Genomic DNA, 23,281 nt, shown 5'->3' with positions numbered 1-23,281 from the left:
AGGAGCCTGCCCTGTATGTGGTATACTTTGATAGGAGTCAGCCCTGTAAGATATATATAAGTAATCAGAAGCCTGTAGAGTTTTTTTTCCTTCTTCCTTTGAAATTAATTTAATATGCATTCTCGTACCCAGAGTAGTTTGCCAGAGAGGGAAGTGTTAATGTGTGTAACCATTGCATTGTGTATTATTTCTGTGTTCTCAGCCTTTGTCATTGTGGGGACTCCCTGATCCAGACACCATGCTAGACCATTGGAGACAGAACTGTTATGGATCCTGGTCGCGTGCGTTGCTGCGTGAGAAGAAAATCTCTGGATAAACCGAGCAGGTGCCATTTGCCCGTCTCTGCCGTCCACTGCGGTCTCCCCACACTCTGCTGCCGTCTGCCGGTCTCCTCTGTTATTTTCCATTCCCCGCCGCCTTTTGCCTTTCTCCCCAGACTCTGCTGCCGTTTGCCAGTCTCAACTGCTGTTTCCCCGCTCTCTGATGCCATCTTCCTGTCTCCCCGCTCTCTGATGCCATCTTCTTGTCTCCCCAGACTCCATTGCCATTTGTCCATCTTTGCTGCTTTCTGCCAGTCTCCCCACACAAAGAGCGTGATAGAAATAAATATATAAAAAATATAGTGGAAATTCTCAGTGTTTTCCCACCAATTACTGCTGCAAAAGGACTTATGTACCCCGGCGGATTAGAAATTGTGACCCTACTTATGTTAGGTATAGTTCGATTACCGAGCCAGCCCTGTATGATGTATATTTCAATAAGTGCGCTAACCCTGTATTATGAATAGTTTAGTCAGTAGGCAAGCACGGCCTTTTCCCCGTCTTTGTTTGGGAATGAGAATGCATATTAAATTACTTCCAAAGTACTTTGATGTGCATTATCATTGGTGGGGCCCTAAACTGCTCCTTTAAAAAATAACCCAGAGAGGGAAGTGTTAATGTGTTTAACCATTGCATTGTGTATTATTTCTGTGTTATCAGCCTTTGTCATCCTGGGGACTCCCTGATCCAGACACCGTGCTGGACCATTGGAGACAGAACTGTTATCGCTCCTGAACGCGTGCTCTAGTCTCTGCTGCGCAACTAGAAAATTCCTGGATAAACTAAGCAGGTGAGCTCTTTATTGGGCAGACATGGCATGTTTGCTTTCCCGGGGTCTTGTAAACTAAGAGCTATTTCTCTACTCTCATGCTCTGCTGTCTCTGCTGCCATCTCCCAGTCTCTGTTGCCATCTCTCAGTCTCTGCTGCCATCTCACAGTCTCCCCCTAGTATCTGCTGCCATCTCTGTGTCCCCCTAGTCTCTGCTGCCATCTCCTAGTCTCCCCCCCAGTCTCTGCTGCCATCTCCCAGTCTCTGCTACCATCTCCCAGTCTCTGCTCCCAGTCTCCTCCTAGTCTCTGCTGCCATCTCCCAGTCCCCCCTAGTCTCTGCTGCCATCTCTCAGTCTCCCCCTAGTCTCTGCTGCCATCTCCCAGTCTCTGCTGCCGTCTCTGTCTCCCCCTAGTTTCTGCTGCCATCTTCTAGTCTCCCCCGACTCTCTGCTGCCATCTCCCAGTCTCCCCCTAGTCTCTGTTGCCATCTCTCAGTCTCTGCTGCCATTTCACAGTCTCCCCCTAGTCTCTGCTGCCATCTCTTGGTCCCCCTAGTCTCTGCTGCCATCTCCTAGTCTCCCCCCCAGTCTCTGCTGCCATCTCCCAGTCTCTGCTGCCATCTCCCAGTCCCCCCTAGTCTCTGCTGCCATCTCTCAGTCTCCCCCTAGTCTCTGCTGCCATCTCCCAGTCTCTGCTGCCATCTTCTAGTCTCCCCCACTCTCTGCTGCCATCTCCCACTCTCTGCTGCCATCTCCCACTCTCTGCTGCCATCTCCCACTTTCCCCCCAGTCTCTGCTGCCGTCTCCCTAGACTTCTCTGCCATTTGCTCGTCTCCGCTGACGCCTGACAGTTTCCCAGGAGTCGCTGCCGTTTGACAGCCACCTACGCTCTGCTGCCTGCTGCTATCTCTGTGTCCCCCAGTCTCTGCTGCCATCTCCTAGTCCCCCCAGTCTCTGCTGCCATCTCCCAGTCTCCTCCTAGTCTCTGCTGCCATCTCCCAGTCTCCTCCTAGTCTCTGCTGCCATCTCACAGTCTCCTCCTAGTCTCTGCTGCCATCTCCCAGTCTCCTCCTAGTCTCTGCTGCCATCTCCTAGTCTCCTCCTAGTCTCTGCTGCCATCTCCCAGTCTCCTCCTAGTCTCTGCTGCCATCTCCCAGCCCCCCTAGTCTCCCCTGACATCTCCCAGTCTCCCCCTAGTCTCTGCTGCCATCTCCCAGTCTCTGCTGCCATCTCCCAGCCTCCCCCTAGTCTCTGCTGCCATCTCCCAGTCTCCCCCTAGTCTCTGTTGCCATCTCTCAGTCTCTGCTGCCATTTCACAGTCTCCCCCTAGTCTCTGCTGCCATCTCTTGGTCCCCCTAGTCTCTGCTGCCATCTCCTAGTCTCCCCCCCAGTCTCTGCTGCCATCTCCCAGTCTCTGCTGCCATCTCCCAGTCCCCCCCTAGTCTCTGCTGCCATCTCTCAGTCTCCCCCTAGTCTCTGCTGCCATCTCCCAGTCTCTGCTGCCATCTTCTAGTCTCCCCCACTCTCTGCTGCCATCTCCCACTCTCTGCTGCCATCTCCCACTCTCTGCTGCCATCTCCCACTTTCCCCCCAGTCTCTGCTGCCGTCTCCCTAGACTTCTCTGCCATTTGCTCGTCTCCGCTGACGCCTGACAGTTTCCCAGGAGTCGCTGCCGTTTGACAGCCACCTACGCTCTGCTGCCTGCTGCTATCTCTGTGTCCCCCAGTCTCTGCTGCCATCTCCTAGTCCACCCAGTCTCTGCTGCCATCTCCCAGTCTCCTCCTAGTCTCTGCTGCCATCTCCCAGTCTCCTCCTAGTCTCTGCTGCCATCTCACAGTCTCCTCCTAGTCTCTGCTGCCATCTCCCAGTCTCCTCCTAGTCTCTGCTGCCATCTCCTAGTCTCCTCCTAGTCTCTGCTGCCATCTCCCAGTCTCCTCCTAGTCTCTGCTGCCATCTCCCAGCCCCCCTAGTCTCCCCTGACATCTCCCAGTCTCCCCCTAGTCTCTGCTGCCATCTCCCAGTCTCTGCTGCCATCTCCCAGCCTCCCCCTAGTCTCTGCTGCCATCTCCCAGTCTCTGCTGCCATCTCACAGTCTCCCCCTAGTCTCTGCTGCCATCTCTGTGTCCCCCTAGTCTCTGCTGCCATCTCCTAGTCTCCCCCCCAGTCTCTGCTGCCATCTCCCAGTCCCTGCTACCATCTCCCAGTCTCTGCTCCCAGTCTCCTCCTAGTCTCTGCTGCCATCTCCCAGCCCCCCTAGTCTCCCCTGACATCTCCCAGTCTCCCCCTAGTCTCTGCTGCCATCTCCCAGTCTCTGCTGCCATCTCACAGTCTCCCCCTAGTCTCTGCTGCCATCTCTGTGCCCCCCTAGTCTCTGCTGCCATCTCCTAGTCTCCCCCCCAGTCTCTGCTGCCATCTCCCAGTCTCTGCTGCCATCTCCCAGTCTCTGCTACCATCTCCCAGTCTCTGCTCCCAGTCTCCTCCTAGTCTCTGCTGCCATCTCCCAGTCCCCACTAGTCTCTGCTGCCATCTCTCAGTCTGCCCCTAGTCTCTGCTGCTATCTCCCAGTCTCTGATGTCGTCTCTGTCTCCCCCTAGTCTCTGCTGCCATCTTCTAGTCTCCCCCCACTCTCTGCTGCCATCTCCCACTCTCCGCTGCCATCTCCCACTCTCCGCCCAGCCTCTGCTGCCGTCTCCCTAGACTTCTCTGCCATTTGCTTGTCTCCGCTGACGCCTGACAGTTTCCCAGGAGTCGCTGCCGTTTGACAGCCACCTACGCTCTGCTGCCTGCTGCCATCTCTGTGTCCCCCTAGTCTCTGCTGCCATCTCCTAGTCCCCCCCCCAGTCTCTGCTGCCATCTCCCAGTCTCTGCTGCCATCTCCCAGTCTCCTCCTAGTCTCTGCTGCCATCTCCCAGTCTCCTCCTAGTCTCTGCTGCCATCTCCCAGCCCCCCCCTGGTCTCTGCTGCCATCTCTCAGTCTCCCCCTAGTCTCTGCTGCCATCTCCCAGTCTCTGCTGCCGTCGTTGTCTCCCCCCCACTCTCTGCTGCCATCTCCCACTCTCTGGTGCCATCTCCCATTCTCCCCCCAGTCTCTGTTGCCATCTCTCAGTCTCTGCTGCCGTCTCCCTAGACTTCTCTGCCATTTGCTTGTCTCCGCTGAAGCCTGACAGTTTCCCAGGAGTCGCTGCCGTTTGACAGCCCCCTACGCTCTGCTGCCTTTTGCCAGTCTTTTCAGACTCTAGTGCCATCGGCCTTTCTCCGCTACCGTCTCACAGTCTCCCTACACTCCACTAAGTTCTGCTGGTCTCTTTATAGTCCCCTACCATCTGCCAGTCTCCCCAGACTCTGCTGCCTTGTGCCAGTCTCCCCAGACTCTGCTGCCTTGTGCCAGTCTCCCCAGACTCTGCTGCTGCTCTGCTGTCTGCCAGTCTCTGCTGCTGTCTGCCAGTCTCTTCTGCATCCACATACACCTTAACCTAACCACATACACCTTAGTCCTACCAGACCCTTTTCCCGCTACCCTGACACTGCATGGACTGTTATTGATTCTGTAAAATCACATCGTCATGCATGCACGCAGTCACTGCTGTTCAGGTCACCAGAGAATGGCAGCTTCCGGTGTCACCAGGACTGGCTTTTAAGTGTTCAAGCTACCTGTGCCATCCCCCTCAGTCCTTTTGTCCCATCCATCACAGTGACCCAAATCTCTTTTCCTCTACCATGTATTTGCAGGTATAACGTAAATAAATAACCCAAGGAAACACAGCATTGGAGGTACAGATTAAGCACCGCAGGCTGTATGTGGGATATGCTGTCACCCTGTGGACAAAAAGCAGAACAGACTGAGCGCGATATAAATTAGTAAATATAAAATTATGGAGGAAATTCTCATTGCTACACAAGGGCTTTAATATTAATCCACCGGGGCCTATGTGTTTTATTTAATTTTATAAACACGTTAGATGTGCGAGCAACAGGATGTTACAGGATGACCGACAGAAACTGGGTGTTCCAAGATGGCCGACGGGAACAGGGTGTTCCATGATGGCCGACGGCATCAGGGTCTTCCAAGATGGCCGACGGCATCCGGGTGTTCCAAGATGGCCGACGGCATCCGGGTGTTCCAAGATGGCCAACGGCATCCGGGTGTTCCAAAATGGCCGACGGCATCCGGGTGTTCCAAGATGGCCGACGGCATCCGGGTGTTCCAAGATGGCCGACGGCATCCGGGTGTTCCAAGATGCCTGACGGCATCCGGGTGTTCCAAGATGTCGTATTGCAACTAGGTGTTCCAAGATGGCTGACAGGATCTGGTTGTTTTCATGTGGCGGATCGTAGCTGAGTGTTCCAAGGTGATATATGTGGTTTATTCAATTTCTTTCGCTTGTCGGGTCTGTGAGGTAATAATATAACAGCTAAATAAACATATGCAGGACATTGCTGGTCATTAAATGTCACAAAAGCCATCTATCGAGACACAAGCTACGGGGTGCAATCACAATATGTCCACACGAGGGCACTATAGGATAAGAAATGACAATGGAAAAGAAGAAATGTCGGTGCGCTAAGCTAGTCACAGGCTCAAATAATATAAATGTGTAACACGAGGCCTACCAAACAGGTGTAAGCATGCAGCAAGAAACAGTGTATTGGCTGTACAATGTATACAAGAAACAAAAACTGTCTGCGCTTCTTACCCTAATAAAGTTGGCAACAAATATATAAACATAATATAAATGAGAGGTTTTGGTTATATGAATTCATATAACCAAAACCTCTCATTTATATTATGTTTATATATTTGTTGCCAACTTTATTAGGGTAAGAAGCGCAGACAGTTTTTGTTTTTTGTAAGAAATGACAATGCCATAGCAACTTTACTAATAAAAGGAATGCCAAATATTATTACAAACTATGTCCACACGAGGGCGCTATCGGATAAGAAATGACAACGCCATAGCAGCTTTACTAATAAAATGAAAGCCAAATATTATTACAAGCTATGGCTGCTGGGAGGCTGTTCCATTTATCTACCACTCAGGGAGTGCATTTAAACCTCTAACCTAACTATAAATGTATGGTTTAATTAAGGAGCCTGCCCTGTATGTGGTATACTTTAATGTATAGTTAGTCAGCAGCCTGCAGAGTTTTTTTCCTTCTTCCTTTTGGTACGAGAATGCATATTAAATTAATTCCAAAGTAGTTTGCCAGAGAGGGAAGTGTTAATGTGTGTAACCATTGCATTGTGTATTATTTCTGTGTTTTCAGCCTTTGTCATTGTGGGGACTCCCTGATCCAGACACCGTCCTAGACCATTGGAGACAGAACTGTTATCGCTTTTGATCGCGAGCGTTGCTGCGTAACTAGAAAATTCCTTGTTAAACTGAGCAGGTGAGCTCTTTATTGAGCAGACATGGCATGTCTAACCCCCCTAACCCCTAAAGGCTTTAATATGAATTCATTCGGGCCTATGTGTTTTATTTAATTTTCTAAACAAATTGTATGTGTGAGGTAATAAAATACACAAACACTTAATAACCTAATTAACAATATAAATAATCTATAGGTGTTCCAAGATGGCCACCGGGATCAGGGTGTTCTAAGATGGTCGACGGGATAAGGGTGTTCTAAGATGGCGGATCGCTACTAGGTGTTCCAAGATGGCCGACGGGATCTCGGTGTTCCAAGATGGCCGACGGGAACTAGGTGATCTAAGATGGCCGACGGGATCAGGGTGTTCTAATATGGCGGATCGCAACTAGGTGTTTTAAGATGGCTGACGAGATCTGGTTGTTTTCACGTGGTGGATCGTAGCTGAGTGTTTCAAGATGATATATATGTGGATTACTCATTTTATTTCGCTTGTCAGGTATGTGAGGTAATAATATTACAGCTAAATAAACATATGCAGGACATTGCTGCTCATTAAATGTCACAAAAGCCATCCTAGACACAGATTACACTAAATCTACACCCTGTGCAGCAGCGCTTTAAAAACGGGGTGCAATCAGAGTATGTCCACACGAGGGCGCTATAGGATAAGAAATGACAATGCCATAGCAGCTTTACTGATAAAATGAACGCCAAATATTATTACAAGCTATGGCCGCATGAAGGGGCTGCAGGATAATGAAATAGGCTTCAGGAGCGGTATACATATTCGCATGCATGTGTAAATTATCCACTTCTGCTGATTCCATTTATCTACCACTCAGGGAGTGAGGTAAAACTTTCTTAAATTGCATTTAAACCTCTAACCTAACTATAAATTTATAGTTCAATTAAGGAGCCTGCCCTGTATGTTGTATACTTTAGTAGGAGTCAGCCCTGTAAGATATATAAAAGTAATCAGAAGCCTGCAGAGTTTTTTTTTTCCTTCTTCCTTTGGGATTAATTTAATATGCATTCTCGTACCCAAAGTAGTTTGCCAGAGAGGGAAGTGTTAATGTGTGTAACCATTGCATTGTGTATTATTTCTGTGTTTTCAGCCTTTGTCATTGACTCCCTGATCCAGACACCGTCCTAGACCATTGGAGACAGAACTGTTATCGCTCCTGAACGCGTGCGTTGCTGCGTAACTAGAAAATTCCTTGTTAAACTGAGCAGGTGAGCTCTTTATTGAGCAGACATGGCATGTTTGCTTTCCCGGGGTCTCGTAATCTAAGAGCTATTTCTCTACTCTCATGCTCTGCTGTCTCTGCTGCCGTCTCCCACTCTCTGCTGCCGTCTCCCAGTCCCTGCTGCCGTCTCCCCAGACTTCTCTGCCATTTGCTCGTCTCCGCTGACACCTGACAGTTTTCTAGGAGTCTCTGCCGTTTGACAGCCCCCTACGCTCTGCTGCCTTTTGCCAGTCTCTTCAGACTCCAGTGCCATTGGCCCTTCTCCGCTACGGTCTCAGTCTCCCTACACTCCACTAACGTCTGCCGGTCTCTTCAGAGTCCCCTACGATCTGCCAGTCTCCACAGACTCTGCTGCCTTGTGCCAGTCTCCCCAGACTCAACTACTGTCTTCTCTGACTCCACTACCATTTCCCGGTCTTCTCAGCTGTCAGCCAGTCTCCCAGGCCCTGCTGCCGTCTCCCAGGCCCTGCTGCCGTCTCCCAGGCCCTGCTGCCATCTCCCAGGCTCTGCTGCCATCTCCCCAGACTTCTCTGCCATTTGCTCGTCTCAGTTAACGCCTAACAGTTTCCCAGGAGTCGCTGCCGTTTGACAGCCCCCTACGCTCCACTAACTTCTGCTGGTCTCTTCAGAGTCCCCTACGATCTGCCAGTCTCCCCAGACTCTGCTGCCTTGTGCCAGTCTCCCCATACTCAACTACTGTCTTCTCTGACTCCATCTGCCAGTCTCTTCTGCTGTCAAGGAAGAAGGCTAAGGCTGCAGCAAACAACCATCTGCTTCCACATACACCTTAACCTAACCCTGACCTTTCTGCCTCATCCTGAATCAATTCCTGCACCGAGTCCTACCAGACCCTTTTCCCGCTACCCTGACACCTCTTGGACTGTCATAGATTCCGCAAAATCACATTGTCATACACGCATGCAGTCACACACAGTCAGTCACTGCTGGTCAGGTCACCGGAGAATGGCAGCTTCAGGTGTCACCAGGACTGGCTTTTAAGTGTTCAGGCTACCTGTGCAATCCCCCTGAGTCCTTCTGTCCCCTCCATCACAGTGACGCATCTCTCTTTTCCTCCACCGTGTATTTTCAGGTATAAAGTCTGTAAATATCCCAAGGAAACACAGCATTGGCGTTACAGATCAACTGAAAATCACACGCAGACGCAGTATTCAAGGTAAAGCTCAAAAAAATGTGCGCCTTCTGCTGGCAGAAAGTCGGCACTGCAGGCTGTATGTGTGATATGCTGCCACCCTGTGGACAAAAAGCAGAACCGACTGAGCGCGATATCAATCAGTAAATATAAAATTAGAGGACTTTTTTATTGTTTTTGCACAAATTGTACCCTGTATGATGTATATTTCAATTAGTGAGCCAATCCTGTCTAAAAACCCTAACCAGCCCTCTATAGTGTATATTTTAATGAAGGAGCCAGCCCGGTAGGGTGTATAGTTCAATTTGTTCAACCCTGTATGATGTATAGTTTCATCAGTAGGCAAGCACAGCTTTTTTTTCTCTTCTTCCTTTGAAAGTGATTTAAAATGTATTCTCTTACCCGAAGTATTTTTATTGGTGGGGCCCTAAAGTGTTCCTTTAAAGTCAACCCAGAGAGGGAAGTGTTGATTTGTTTAACCATTGCATTGTGTATTATTTCTGTGTTATCAGCCTTTTTCATCACATGGTCTCTCGGATCCAGACACTGTGCTAGACCTTTGAAGACAAAATTGTTATGGCTTCTGATCGTGTGCATTGCTGTGTGAGTAGAAAATCATTGGATAAACCGAGCAGGTGCCTTTGCCCATCTCCGCTGCACTCTGAGAGTCCCCCCACACTCTGCTGCCATTTGCCAGTCTTCCAAAACTCTGCTGCCATCTGCCAGACTCCACTGCTGTTTTCCATTCTCCGCTGCCACCTGCCAGTCTCCCCACATTCCCCTGTCACCTGGCAGTCTCCCCACACTCCATCTCCATCTTCCTGTCTCATCAGAATCCACTGCCATTTGCCAGTCTCCACTGCCTTTTCCCTGGACTCTGATGCCATCTTCCAGTTTACCCACACTCCACTATCTTTTGCCGGTCTCTTCAGACTCTACTGCCATCTGCCGGCATCCCCAGACTGCATTGCCATTTGCACGTATCCGCTGCCATCTGCTAGTATCCCCCACCATCTGCCAGTCTCCCCCAGACTCCACTCCCATTTGCCAGTGTCCGCTGCTGTCTCCCAGACTCTGATGGCACCTTCCTGTCTCCCCAAGCTCCACCGCCGTTTTTCTGTCTTCGCCGCTTTCTGCCTGGATCACCAGACTCTGCTGCCTTCTGCCAGTCTTCTCACACCCCGCCGCCTTCTGTCAGTGTCCCCAGACTCTGCTGTTGTCTCCCAGGCTCCGTTGCCATCTTGCCAGTCTCTGCTGCCATCAAGGATGAAGCCAGCCATCTCTATCAGCATACACCTTAACCTAACCCTGACCTTTCTGCCTTGTGAAGGGTTTTTATCCCGAACCTAATCCTGCACCTACCAGACCATTTCCCCCCTACCTTGACACCGCATGGACAAAAGCCATCCTAGATGTCACAAAAGCCATCCTAGACACAAGCTACACTAAATTTACACCCTGTGCAGAAGCGCTTTAAAAGCAGGGTGCAATCGCGGAATATGTCCACACGAGGGCGATATAGGATAAGAAATGTCAATGCCATAGCAGCTTTACTTATAACATGAATGTCAAATATTATTACAAGCTATGGCCGCATGAAGGGGCTGCAGGATAAATACCGGCGGCACCAGAACTGCTTAAATAATGAAACGGGCTTCAGGAGCGGTATACATATTTGCATGCATGTTTAAATTAGCCTCTACCACTTCTGCTGGGAGGCTGTTCCATTTATCTACCACTCAGGCAGTGAGGTAAAACTTTCTTAAATTGCATTTAAACCTCTAACCTAACTATAAATTTATAGTTCAATTAAGGAGCCAGCCCTGTATGATGTATGCTTTACTAGGAGTCCAGCCTTGTATGCTGTATAGTTAATCAGCAGCCTGCAGAGCTTTTTCCTTCTTCGTTTTGGTACGAGAATGCATATTAAATTAATTCCAAAGTAGTTTGCCAGAGAGGGAAGTGTTAATGTGTTTAACCATTGCATTGTGTATTATTTCTGTGTTATCAGTATTTGGCATCGTGTGATCTCCTTGAGCCGGACTGTTATCGTTCCTGATCGCTTGCGTTGCTGCGTGAGTATAAAATCCCAGGAGCAGGTGCCATTTGCCCATCTCTGCCTTCCACTGCCAGTCTCCCCACACTCCGCGGCCGCCTGCCAGTCTCCCCACACTCCGCGGCCGCCTGCCAGTCTCCCCACACTCCGCGGCCGCCTGCCAGTCTCCCCACACTCCGCGGCCGCCTGCCAGTCTCCCCACACTCCGCGGCCGCCTGCCAGTCTCCCCACACTCCGCGGCCGCCTGCCAGTCTCCCCACACTCCGCGGCCGCCTGCCAGTCTCCCCACACTCCGCGGCCGTCTGCCAGTCTCCCCACACTGCGGGGCTGTCTGCCAGTCTCCCCACACTCAGCGGCCGCCTGCCTGTCTCCCCACACTCCGCGGCCGCCTGCCAGTCTCCCCACCCTCGGCTGCCATCTGCCAGTCTCCCCACCCTCGGCTGCCGTCTGCCAGTCTCCCCACACTCGGCTGCCGTCTGCCTGTATCCCCACACCCGGCTGTATTCTGCCTTTCTCCCTATACTCCGCTACTGTCTTCCAGTCTCCATTGCCATCTCCTAGTCTCCGCTGCCGCCTGCCACTCTCCCCACACTCCGCTGCCGCCTGCCACTCTCCCCACACTCCGCTGCCGCCTGCCACTCTCCCCACACTCCGCTGCCGCCTGCCAGTCTCCCCACACTCTCTGCTGCCTTCTGCCTGTCTCCCCACACGCCTCTGCCTTCTGCCTGTCTCCCCACACTCAGCTACAGTCTCCCAGTCTCTATTGCCATCTGCCATTCTCTACAGCGATCAAGGATGAAGTGTAAGGCTGCAGTAGACAGGAATCTGCATCCACATGCACCTCCACCTTGCTGCCCCATGCAGGGTTTTTATCCCGAACCTGTTCCTACACTGAGAGTCCTACCGGAGCATTTTCCCGCTACCTTGACACAGGCATGGACTTTGATTACGCAATAGGAAGTCACATAGTCATGCACGCACAGTCAGTCACTAAAGGTCAGGTCACGAGAGAAAGACACCTTCAGGTGTCACCAGGACAGGTTTTAAGCGTTTAGGCTGCCTGTACAATCCCCCTGAGTCCTTTTGTGCCCTCCATCACTCTGATACACCTCTCTTTTCCTCCACCGTTTATTTGCAGGTAGAAAGTAAATAAATAAGAACGTAGCGTTGCAGGTACAGATAAACGGAAAATTGCATGCAAACACAGTACTCAAGGTATAGATCAAAAAATAGATGCCACCAGCAGGTGGAAAATCAGTAAATAGAAATCCTTATTGTTTTTGCACAAATTATTGCTGCAAAAGGGCTTTATTACTAACCCACCTGGCCATATGGGTTTTATTTAATTTCCTAAACACATGGTATGTACGAGGTAATAAAATACACAAACACTTAATAACCTAATTAACCCTATCAATAGATTTTCCAAGATGGCGGATCCAAACAGGGTGTTCCAAGATGGCCGGCGGCGACTGGGTGTTCCAAGATGGCCGGCGGCGACTGGGTGTTCCTAGATGGCCGACCGCAACTGGGTGTTCCAAGATGGAGTGTGACGTTCCACATGAACGAGGGATTTATGTGATTTATTCATTTTCTTTTGCTCATCGGGTCTGTGAGGTAATAATAAAAAGCTAATTAAACATATGCAGGACATTGCTGCTCATTAAATGTCACAAAAGCCATCCATCTAGTCACAGATTACACTAAATCTACAGCCTGTGCAGCAGCGCTTTAAAAACGGGGTGCAATCACAGAGTATGTCCACACGAGGGCGCTATAGGATAAGAAATTACAATGCCATAGCAGCTTTACTGATAAAATGGACGCCAAATATTATAACAAGCTATGTCCACACGAGGGCGCTATAGCATAAGAATTGACAATGCCATAGCAGCTTTTCTAATAAAATGAATGCCAAATATTATTACAAGCTATGGCCGCATGAAGGTGTGGCAGGATAGGTACAGACGGCACCAGAAAGTAATGAAACAGGATACAGGAGCCGCGTGCATGTTTACGTTCCCTCACTGCTTTATCCTCTGCCACTTATGCTGAGAGGCTGTTCCATTTATCTACCACTTTGTCAGTGACGTAAAACCTCGTTCAGTTAAATTTACACCTCTGACCTCACTATAAAGGTATAATTCAATTAATGAGCCAGCCCTATATGATGTATATTTTAATTAGGGGTCCAGCCCTGTAAGATGTATAGTTTTATAAAAAGCCTGCACAGTTTTTTTTGTTTTTGCTATGGGTAAGAGTATGCATAATAAATTCATTCCAAAGTCGTTTGCCAGAGAGGCAAGTGTTAATTAGTTTAACCATTGCATTGTGTTTTATCCCCCCCCAGTCTCTGCTGCCATCTCCTAGTCTCCCCAGACTCCCCTTCCATTTGCTGCTCTGCTGTTTGCCAGTCTCCACTATCATTTGCCCGTCTCTGCTGCCATCTGCCAGTCTCTGCTGCTGTCAAGGAAGAAGCCTAAGGCTGCAGCAGAGAACCATCTGCATCCACATGCACCTCCACCTTTCTGCCAAATGCAGGGTACTTATCACAAACATGTTCCTGCACTGAGACTCCTACCAGACCATTTTCCCACTACGCTGACACCGGCATGGACTGTGATTGATTTATAAATGAGTTTCCTTAGTGACACACACTTACATACATATACAGTCACATAGTCATGTACAGTCAGTTCCTGCAGCTCTGGTGGGGTGCAAGGGGTCAGGCTACCAGTGCAATCGCCCTTTGGTCCCCTCCATCACTGTAATGCACGTCTCTTTTCCTTCACCATGTATTTGCAGGTATACAGTAAATAAATAACACAAGGAAGCACAGCATTGGATGTATAGATTAACTGAAAATGACATGCAAACTTTGTATTCCAGGTATAGATAAAAAAATGTGCGCCACCTGCTTGCAGAAAGTCGGCACTGCAGGCTTTATGTGGAATATGCTGCCACTCTGTGGACAAAGAACATAACTGATTGAGCATCATATACCATAAATCAATAAATATAAAATTATAGAGGAAATTCTCATTGTTTTGCACAAATTACTGCTACAATAGGGCTTTAATATTAATCCACCGGGGATTTGTGTTTTATTTAATTTCCTAGATACATTGGCTGTGCAAGGTAATAAAATACACAAATACTTAATAACCTAAGTAGCGCATTTGCTTGAAAATAAGTTCTTTCAGAGTAAATGCGAGCAGAAAACCTCCGCAGCTACCTGGCACTTCCGCCGGGGCTTCTATGACAAAGCACCAGAAGGTCATAGAAGCCACGACAGAAGTGCCGGGCAAAAGCAGAGGTTGTCTACGCGCATCACGCAGACGTCAACTGGCAGATTGGCATATATGGGGTATAAGACATATCTGGGGGGCAGAGTGGCAAGCCTGGGGGCAGATGTGCATCTAGATCAAAATGTAATTTATTTGTCCAAATAATGAAAATTTTCAGTTAAGGTTACAGTTTCCTTTTTCTTTCTTTTTCAAAATATGTATATATATATCCTCGTCGCCACTGAGAAATACGGTAATCCCAGAAATGTTATAACGGCTTGCAACATTAGCAATCATCTGATTAGCAGGGCGACATTGTGTGTTAACTACATGCAAGGACTCAGCACACTTGCCAAAAAAACATAACTCCCAGCTATAGGATACAGGTGGGAGCGCCAAGTTTTTATGTATAGTGCTTGCCAGTTGAATACATACATATATATATATATATATATATATATGTATTTTACTTCTGACCTGTAGCACTCCCACCTGTATCCTATTTCATCTGTATTTCTATGTGTAGAGGAACCAAATGTTTTTGTGTTTTTTGGGGCTGCTTATGCTTTTTTACCTTGAGAGTCTTTTCTTCCCTTATTTTACATATAACTCCTAACTATGTATATCTATTAATCTCCAGAATGCCACAGTAACAGAATCCAAAAAGCAACAAACAGATAATAACAGAGAAGGCACATAATACACAGGAAATAAATCCAGGAACCAGTATACAACAGGGGTATTTAAAGGGTAGTGTTTCAGTCTGGTGCATAGAGAGTTAAATCCAACCCATCTGTCCTATACTAGCAGGACAGGGCCACCTCCAGATAATGTTGAAGGGTTTGTGATTAAAAGGTTGACCAGCGAACAATATGCACAAAAACAGAAGTCTGAGAATTGAGGAAAAGCCATAAGTCAGATGTTCCAGACCTCAGACACACAGAATGAAAGGATCAGGGCTGCACCAGAAGAGAACACACAGACAATCCATGAACTTTAGAGGGTTTGTAACTAGCTTTTCCCCCCTTGACGTAATTCTGTGTCCAGCAGGTTCTGGCATCTGCATGCATGACAAATTTATGTTGTTCGGTGAGATATGAACCTTGAGAAATGCAACCCCTCAGGACACGGTGTCAAAGGGTGGTTGCTCCTGGTAGTTGACGGAGGGAGCAGGCAGCAGGTTAGTGGAAACTGTCTGGTCCATGGTGGAATTTTTCTCTGCTTGATGGGATCAACTGCAGGAAGAAGCAGGAGATGAGCAGCTATTAGAAGTGAGATCTCTACATTGGCAAGAAGCTTTACAGAGTTATGCTTCAGCCCGTAGGAGAAGGGCAACCACTAAAACTGGCATGCAGTCTCAAAGAGACCTAACATACCAGGCATGTAATTTCATCACCCTGTAGGAGGCATAAGTTCTTTAACATGTATTGTTTCAAAATAAAGAAAGAAACCTGACCTAGAAGTTGTTCCCCTGCCACACGAACTGCTGCATGAATTAGCCAATCACTGGCAAGAAAGCACTCACATGGAAATCAGTGGGGAATGATTTCAGTGCATGTTCACGGGCATCTGAACAGATCCCTGTCACGGTGTTCTCCGAGCCAGTGCTGGAGACGAGTATGTCATGGCCAGGGAGAGGTGTTCGGCCAAATTAATCTCCTGCACAGCATTTAGCTGTAAGGAGAGAGGCTAATTCACATCTATTTGCAAAGCAGACCTCATTGTCTCATCTCTTGCCCTGAGCATGGTAATGGGGGTACATCTAGGGTGACCACTTGTCCAACGCTGATAGCATTAGGGTCAGGAATTACGTTCTACCTACTTTACGCCTCCTGTGGCCACAAGAACTAAAGAAGAAGTAAACATGTGAGTGATCTTTGCAGGTGCTTCATATAAACATCAGTAGCCAAAATGTGCATGTAAAAATAACTGACTAAGGCCACCCCACATCAGTCTGTCTCTATGTTCCACAATGTACTTACCGCAGGCACGTCACCAAATTCCACTGTAAGGTCAGCACAGGCCAGTATATATCCATGTCAAGGGCTCATAAAAAAAAAAAAAAAATTACATTGCATTCCAGAACTGTACATTTAATCATTAATTGTCAAAATCAAAAGCTGTTAAGTAAATATAGTCCCCGTTATGCAGGTTGATCTATACACAATGACACTTCTTCTAACCAAAGGGGAGGAAACAACAGCAAGGGGAGGTAAGAGAGATAGATATTCAGAAAGAAAAATGAACAAAAAGACAACTGGAGAGAAAGAAATCGAAAAAACAAGCAAAGACAGAAAAGATTCAGATTAGAGACAGAACTAGAGACAGACAGATAGTAAGACAATAAGACAAAGGGAGAAGGAAATATAAATAAGAGAGAGAGAGAGAGATGTTACCCACCCTGCTCCTAGTCTCTGGAATCCCCTGCCCTATTCTGTCAGACCCTCCCCTACCTATTGTTCCCACCTGTTCAGAGGAGCTTTCCATATATTCTCCTAATATCCTCAACCAGCATCCTGAAAGAAGTCATCTCTTCTCATCACCTTTGAGATATCTGGCCACTGACTTCTCTGCAATGCCCTCCCTACAATCCCATCATCCTCAGCCAAAAGGATCCTCTCTTTCTGTCTCATTTCCCCTCATCCTCCCAAAAGATTGTAAGCTGTGTAAACTTTAATCAAGTTGCCCTGCATAATGTATAGTTCAATAAAATATCTTTTACCCCAACACATTGACCTATACATAGAAACCCAGAACCTGCTCATAGATCAGCCTCATTTGACCCATCAAGTGCCAGTTTTTCCTGCTGTAAAGACTCAAACCTTAATCATTTGTTGGTCTTGTCTTAGATTCAGGAGAAGCCAAGTGTGAACTAAGTAAACCCTTACCTCTTCCATAGTAATTAAGATGCTAAGTAGCAGACTGGTGCTGCTACTAAATTATTAATTGATCATTATGAAGTGTTACCACCTCTATAAAAGCCGAAGTTTTAGCAGTTTGCTGGTCTGGAGCATTCAGGAGTGTGTTAACACAATGCCAAGGAGGAAAGACATCAGCAACGATCTTAGAGAAGCAATTCTTGCTGCCCAATAATCTGGGAAGGGTTATAAGGCCATTTCCAAATAATTTAAAGTCCATCATTCATGCACCAGGACAATGATCTCAAGCACACCAGCTAATCTACAACAGAATGGCTGAAAACCATAATAATCAATATGTTGCAGTAGCCCAAAGTCCAGACCTCAACCTGATTAAAATGTTGTAGCAGGACCTTAAGAGAGCTGTGCATAAACAAATGCCCACAAACCTCAATGAATTTAAGCAACGCTGTAAAGAAGAGCGAACCAAATTCCCTTTACAATAATGTGAGAGACTGATAAAGTCAAACAATGACTTCAAGTTATTGCTGCAAAAGGTGGTTCTACGAGTATAAGTGTACTTAGTTCTTCTCCATGTAGGCTTTAATTTTGTTGAATAAAAACACAGTGTATTATGTCATGGGTTGTTCATTTGAGATTGCATTTACCTAATTTTTCAAACCTTCTAAGGAACAGATGATTGAATTCTATGGTTTTACATATAAGGACAAAATAACAAAGAGAGTGTACATTATTTTTACATGGCTATAGGTGAAAATAAGAGAAACAGAAAAGGAGGGAGAACGAAAATTGAGAGACAAGATGGAGACAGATGAAGAAAAGAAATAACATAGGAATAAGGGAGAAAAAGACAAGAGAAAGATTGGAGACAGATATATGTAGCTAGATAGAAAGAAGAGAAATAAGTGAAATTATCTATAGGGAAATATACATAATAAAAATACACGGTATTCAAAAAAGAGAAAATAAAAGAGAAACCATATATACATAACTCAATCAGAAAAAAGATAGACTTTGAGAGGCTATATGTGAAAGATAGAAAAGGAGAAAACGAGGATAGAAAAGGAGAAAAAAGTTAAGAAAGAAGGAACAATGAAAAGAATTGAAGAAAGAACAAAGAATAGAAGGAATGAAAGAAAAAAATCTAAAGATCAAAGTGAAATACAGAGAAAGAAAGAAAGAAAGAAAGAAAGAAAGAAAGAAAGAAAGAGGGACAGACAAGAAAAAAAGACAGGAAAAGAGATGAACAAAAGAGAGAAAAGCAGAGGACAACAAGGAAAGAAATACAGAAAAGATTGAAAGAAGAAAGTAAAGAGGGAAAAAAGAGGAGAGAAGAGACAGAAAAAAAATAAAACAGGAAAATATAAAGGAAATCAGAGACAGCTACAACTATAAATAGGAGGTACAAGTATAGGTACAAAAACAAAGACAATAAGTACTGACAGTCCTAGTAAAGCCAGAAGTAGGGACAGACGTAGGACAAGAACAAATAAGGGAGAAAGAAATGAAAGAGAAAAAAGAAAATAAAAAAGGAAAAGAGGGAAAATGACAAGAGAGGAAAGGGGGAAAGAATTGACAAAGACAGCTAAATAGAAAGACAAATTAACAAAAAGGAAGAAGAGAATTTAAGAGAGGCAGAATTGGCAGATGACGAGATAAAGGTAGAGACAAATATAAACAGAAAAAGATGAAGAGACAGAAATTATGAAAAATGTTGGTACAGAATCCCAACAAGAAAAGTGACAGAAATGAAAACAGAAAGAAAAAAAGACAGAGAAGAACGAAATAAAATGAGAAGGGAGAGAAAAATTGAGGGAGGCAGAAAAGTAAATGAAGAAATAGCATAGAAAAAATGAAAAGAAAACAAGAAGGAAGGAATTGCTAGCCAAATTAGAGATAGGGAAAAGAAGGAAAGGAAATACAGAAGGAAAGATTTGACAGACACAGAGAAAGATTAATAGAAAGATAAAGAAAAAAAGAAATCAAAAGAATTGAGAGACAAAATAAAGAGGTAGGGTCAGATAAGAGAAAGAAAAAAGAAAAGTAAAGATGACGCAACGGAAAAAGACTGGAAACATTGACAGAAAAAGAAAAAAAATTAACAAAAAGGGAAAACAGATTAAAGCTACAAAAAGGTAGAGAACAAAGATAACGTAAGAGAAACAAATGACAGAACAAAAAAAAGTAAAGACAAACAGAAAGAAAAAAGAGAATGAAAAATTAAGAAGAAATAAGAGAGAAGGTAGAAAGAAAAATAAATAATTGTCAAATATAAACACAAACATAAAGACAAAGAAAAATGGAAAACAGTAAATAATTGCTTGACAAATATATAGACAGAAAGATATAGTACGAGAAAATGACAAAGAACAAGGAGAAAAAGAGGAAGTGTTAGGATTCTATCCTGACTACAGGATCCTTCAAGTTTTACCCTTTCTTCTGATTTACCTATTTCGACCACCAGGGGTCACTCCACCTGGCAAATGTCTTGTCTGGCTATGTATATAATCCATGTTCCGTGTATTAATGTTCAGCTGTGTTTGGTTATGCTATTTCTATGCCTCCTCCACCTGAAGCCTATGCCATTACCACACCTGACCTAACCAACAGGCTTTATTACCCTGTCTCCTTCACCTGAAGTCTATGTCATTCACACCTGACCTAATGACCAGGCCAATATCTGGACACTCCCCTGTTTGTTAGGTGCCTTTACATTAAGACTGTGATGACCTTACAGTCTGGCTGCGTAATCTGGCTCCTGATATCCTGCATTTACCTGACTAAAGAACCTGGTTCCATTGGAATTAAGATTACCAGACTCAAATTCCTCAACGACAGAAGCCTGTGTATCTTTATAAGAAGTCTTATTGGAACATCAGCTCTGCTTCATTGATTCTGCTCAAATCTGCTTCATTGATTCTGCTCGTCATAGTTATACCTGCTACAGATTCCAATACTCCTTATAGCTCCAATATCTCACTCTGGGGTATTAGAGGTATCTATTAACTCTGGGGTAAGAACTGTAATCACCGGTGTATATCTGCCTACCTGCTTTCATAAACTGTTGTTACTACAACAGCTCCAACTGGATTTTCTCATAGACTTCATGCTATGAACTTTCGTGTTGTTATCTTATGCTTTGCTTTATGAATTGTCTGCAACAAAAGATATAATTTACCTGCCTTGGATTAACTCATTGGTTTCTGGACTATTGCATGCCTTATTTTACTTTTGTACTTGGTTCTCATTATGAATAAAGACCAGCAATCTGAATTAACCGTTAACCCCGAGCTGAGACTCTTTCCTGACCTGGTAAGGTTCATGAGAGGAAGATAGGAAAAGAGAGAAAGTAAAATGGATTGAGAGAGAGCAATTAAGAAAAAACAAAGAGGCAAGAAGAAAAGGAAAACCAAAGAGAGAGATGATTGAAAAGATAAATAGGAAGGAAATGGCAGCACAATTAGATATAATCTTAAAAAGGGGTAAGAAGGAGAATAAGAGATATTTGAGCTATATGAGCTATATGAAGAAATAAATTAAAGGAAGGAATAAAGAAATAGAACTGGCAGACAAATTAAAGAGGTAGAGAGAGAAAAAGTAAGACATGAAAAACAAGAGAAAGAAAAATGTAGTGATAAAAATAGACAAAAAGAAAAGATGGAATTAAGAAAGATAAGTAGAAAGACATAGAGAACAAAAAGAAAAAAAAACAAAACAAAAAGGAATTAAACTGATAGAAAAAAAAGAAAAGTAAAGAAAAAAGCAAAGGTAAAAGAAAAAGGAAGAAAAGGGGCTGAAAAATAAAAAAAGATAAAAAGAAACAAAAGAAAGGACAGAAAAGAGGAAGAGCTAGAAGGAAAGAATTATATATTTGACAGACATAGAGAAATAAACAAAAAGAAAAAAGGGACTTTTCAGATAAATAAATGGTAGAGATAGGGACATATGTATACAAAGAAGTAAAATAAAGATACAGACAAGATAGAGATACCTATAGATAGAAATAGATTAGTAGATGGAAGGAAATAACAAAAGAAAGAAAACAAGAATGAAGGAATGAGAAATGATGAAAAGGAAGGCTAATTAAAGATATAGGTGGCAAGATATATAGACAGAAAAGGGATAATTTAAGAAACGTTTTAACAACAAAAAAAGGGAAAAGAGGGAGCAGGAGAAACAAAGAGAGAAAGAAAGGGATAAAAACAATGGAAAAAAATGAATTGGCAGACAAAACCAAGATAGAGACAGAAAGAAAGAAAAGAAAGGCATTAAAAATAAAAAAATAAACACATTAAAAAAGTAGAGAGTGATGAGATAAGGAGAGTGAAAATAGCCAACAGAGAAAAATAAAGTGAATGGAAGAAAAACAAAAGGGAAGAATGTAAGGAGACAGATGAAAAAGAAAAAAAAGTGACATGGACAGAAAGAAGGAAGAAATAGGTAAAGAAAAGAAAGAAAGCAAAGGAAATGGAAAATGAGAGAGAGAGAGAGAAAGGACAGAAAAGAACAGAAAGAACAAGAGATAAAATAAGCAGAACACAGAGATTGAGAGAGAGAGAAAAAAAAATAAAAGAAACAGGACAGAAATAGAGAGAAATAGAGAATATACAGAAAAGAGAGAGAAAACAGAAGGAAGAGACAAGTTATGGATAGAAAGGCAGACACATGTGGATTGACATAAATAGGCAAATAAATAAATAATTTTTAGAAACAGACAGACAGATATCGATCTTGTGGAGAGAGTTCAGACTGAGATGGGGAATGGTTCAAGGACTGATCAATGTTTGAGTGTTTAAAGGAAGAAAAACAGTGATGTAGAATGTAGTGTAGCCCCTAGAGCCATAATCACACCAGGTACTCTCTGTATCTGAGAGATGCCTGAAACAAACTAATTTCAGATTGAGATTCCCGTGCTCTAGCTGGGATATCAAAAAATAAGTGGCTCATTTGTGACCGTCAGGCCTGAGGATAGGCAGTCCTGGATTAGGCTTTTAATAGAGCGACAAGGTTAGGGTGAGAATACAGTGATTATGATGGCCGCAAGGGGTTTATTAAAGAAAAACTACCCTCATATACAGTCCTTTCCTACTGTGTCCTGCCAAATGTTTTCCCTCGAACAGCACAGATCTAAGTGCTCTGCTTTCCCAAATGCACCATCAGAGGCCCCGTTCCCGGTGCTGCTCGATGCACACACCTTGTTTTATTGTCATATGATATAAAATGAAGGTTAGGATTAGGGTTAGATGAGGTACCTCAGAGGCCCAACGTGCACACCTTTAAGAAGTGAAGCCACGGCATATGGCATCATATCTCGGCGCTCTGTATGTTAAAGGCTCACAACATCTCTTAATAAAGTCTATGTCGCCACACCCTCCATAGCGTAAATTGGGGAGATAAAGGATTTCCCTTGTAACCGGCCCATTAACCAGCAAGGCTTGATCTCCCAAGAGGGTGATCTGTCCACTGGTTTTGTACTGGGGGACCACCGCCACCCGGACCTGCTGCACCTTCTAATCAGGTCGTAAATAGGACAGTAGGGAAGATCAAAATCTCCCTTGTAACCGGCGTATGGTTCAGCAGGACACCGGGGGGACTTGATCTCATAGGCTGGGACACGTCACAGCTCAGAGGTCTCTTGTTCCAATAGAAAGCTAATGTAACTTCACATATTTTTGTGGTGGCCTAATAAAGGGTTATCAATGTTAACAAAAAGCCCTAATTTGCACTTGGGCTAATTTTATTTAAATTACCCTGTACATTCTAGACCAAAGGATGTATCTAATTCAGTACATTGAGGACATCTGTGTGCAGACATTTCAGTTACTAAACATCTGCATAAAATTTGTATTTCTATCATATTTCAAAACTTAATAAGGATTTCCTTGCAGACCAAGAGCCCAAGTGAGGATCAGGACAGTCCTTCTGCAGGATGCCATGATTATGGAATCACATGGACAGATGTCTTGGCAGTTCCACAACTTGTATTGTCACTTGATAAGCATATTTACTTACATATTTGTACATACTTATTTTTATAAGCCTCTGTCCCGTTTAATGTATGGCTCCTGGATTATAAACGGAACAGGTCTACGTATCATTGGAGAGGTCTCGCTTTAGAGATCGGAACATCGCAGGAATTCCACCAGGACACGTCCCTTTACATGTCCCTCCATTTTATGTCCCCATCGCTAGTATAAACGTG

General features: G+C 44.9%; 2 long non-coding RNA genes across 3 annotated transcripts; one reads left to right on the top strand and one right to left on the bottom strand.

The window, feature by feature from the left end:
- The first annotated feature begins 10,363 nt into the window (after positions 1 to 10,363).
- On the top strand, positions 10,364 to 12,555 carry LOC128501574 (uncharacterized). Its single transcript, XR_008355048.1, has 2 exons — positions 10,364 to 10,932; positions 12,334 to 12,555. It is a non-coding gene; the product is annotated as an uncharacterized LOC128501574 (long non-coding RNA).
- A 1,135-nt stretch (positions 12,556 to 13,690) lies between these two features.
- Positions 13,691 to 16,526, bottom strand: LOC128501573 (uncharacterized). Of its 2 annotated transcripts, XR_008355046.1 has the most exons (3): positions 16,183 to 16,526; positions 15,303 to 15,435; positions 13,691 to 13,878 (listed from the first exon to the last, which is right to left on the bottom strand). It is a non-coding gene; the product is annotated as an uncharacterized LOC128501573 (long non-coding RNA). The 2 variants fall into 2 exon arrangements; XR_008355047.1 differs by lacking the exons at positions 15,303 to 15,435; positions 16,183 to 16,526 and adding an exon at positions 14,678 to 14,916.
- Between the last annotated feature and the right edge of the window lie 6,755 nt (positions 16,527 to 23,281).

The sequence above is a fragment of the Spea bombifrons genome, chromosome 7 (genome assembly GCF_027358695.1).
Source record: "Spea bombifrons isolate aSpeBom1 chromosome 7, aSpeBom1.2.pri, whole genome shotgun sequence".
In the NCBI taxonomy this organism is placed as follows: Eukaryota; Metazoa; Chordata; class Amphibia; order Anura; family Pelobatidae; genus Spea; species Spea bombifrons.
The sequence above is the reverse complement of the archived record's forward strand: the minus strand, read 5'-3'. Positions and strand labels throughout refer to the sequence as shown.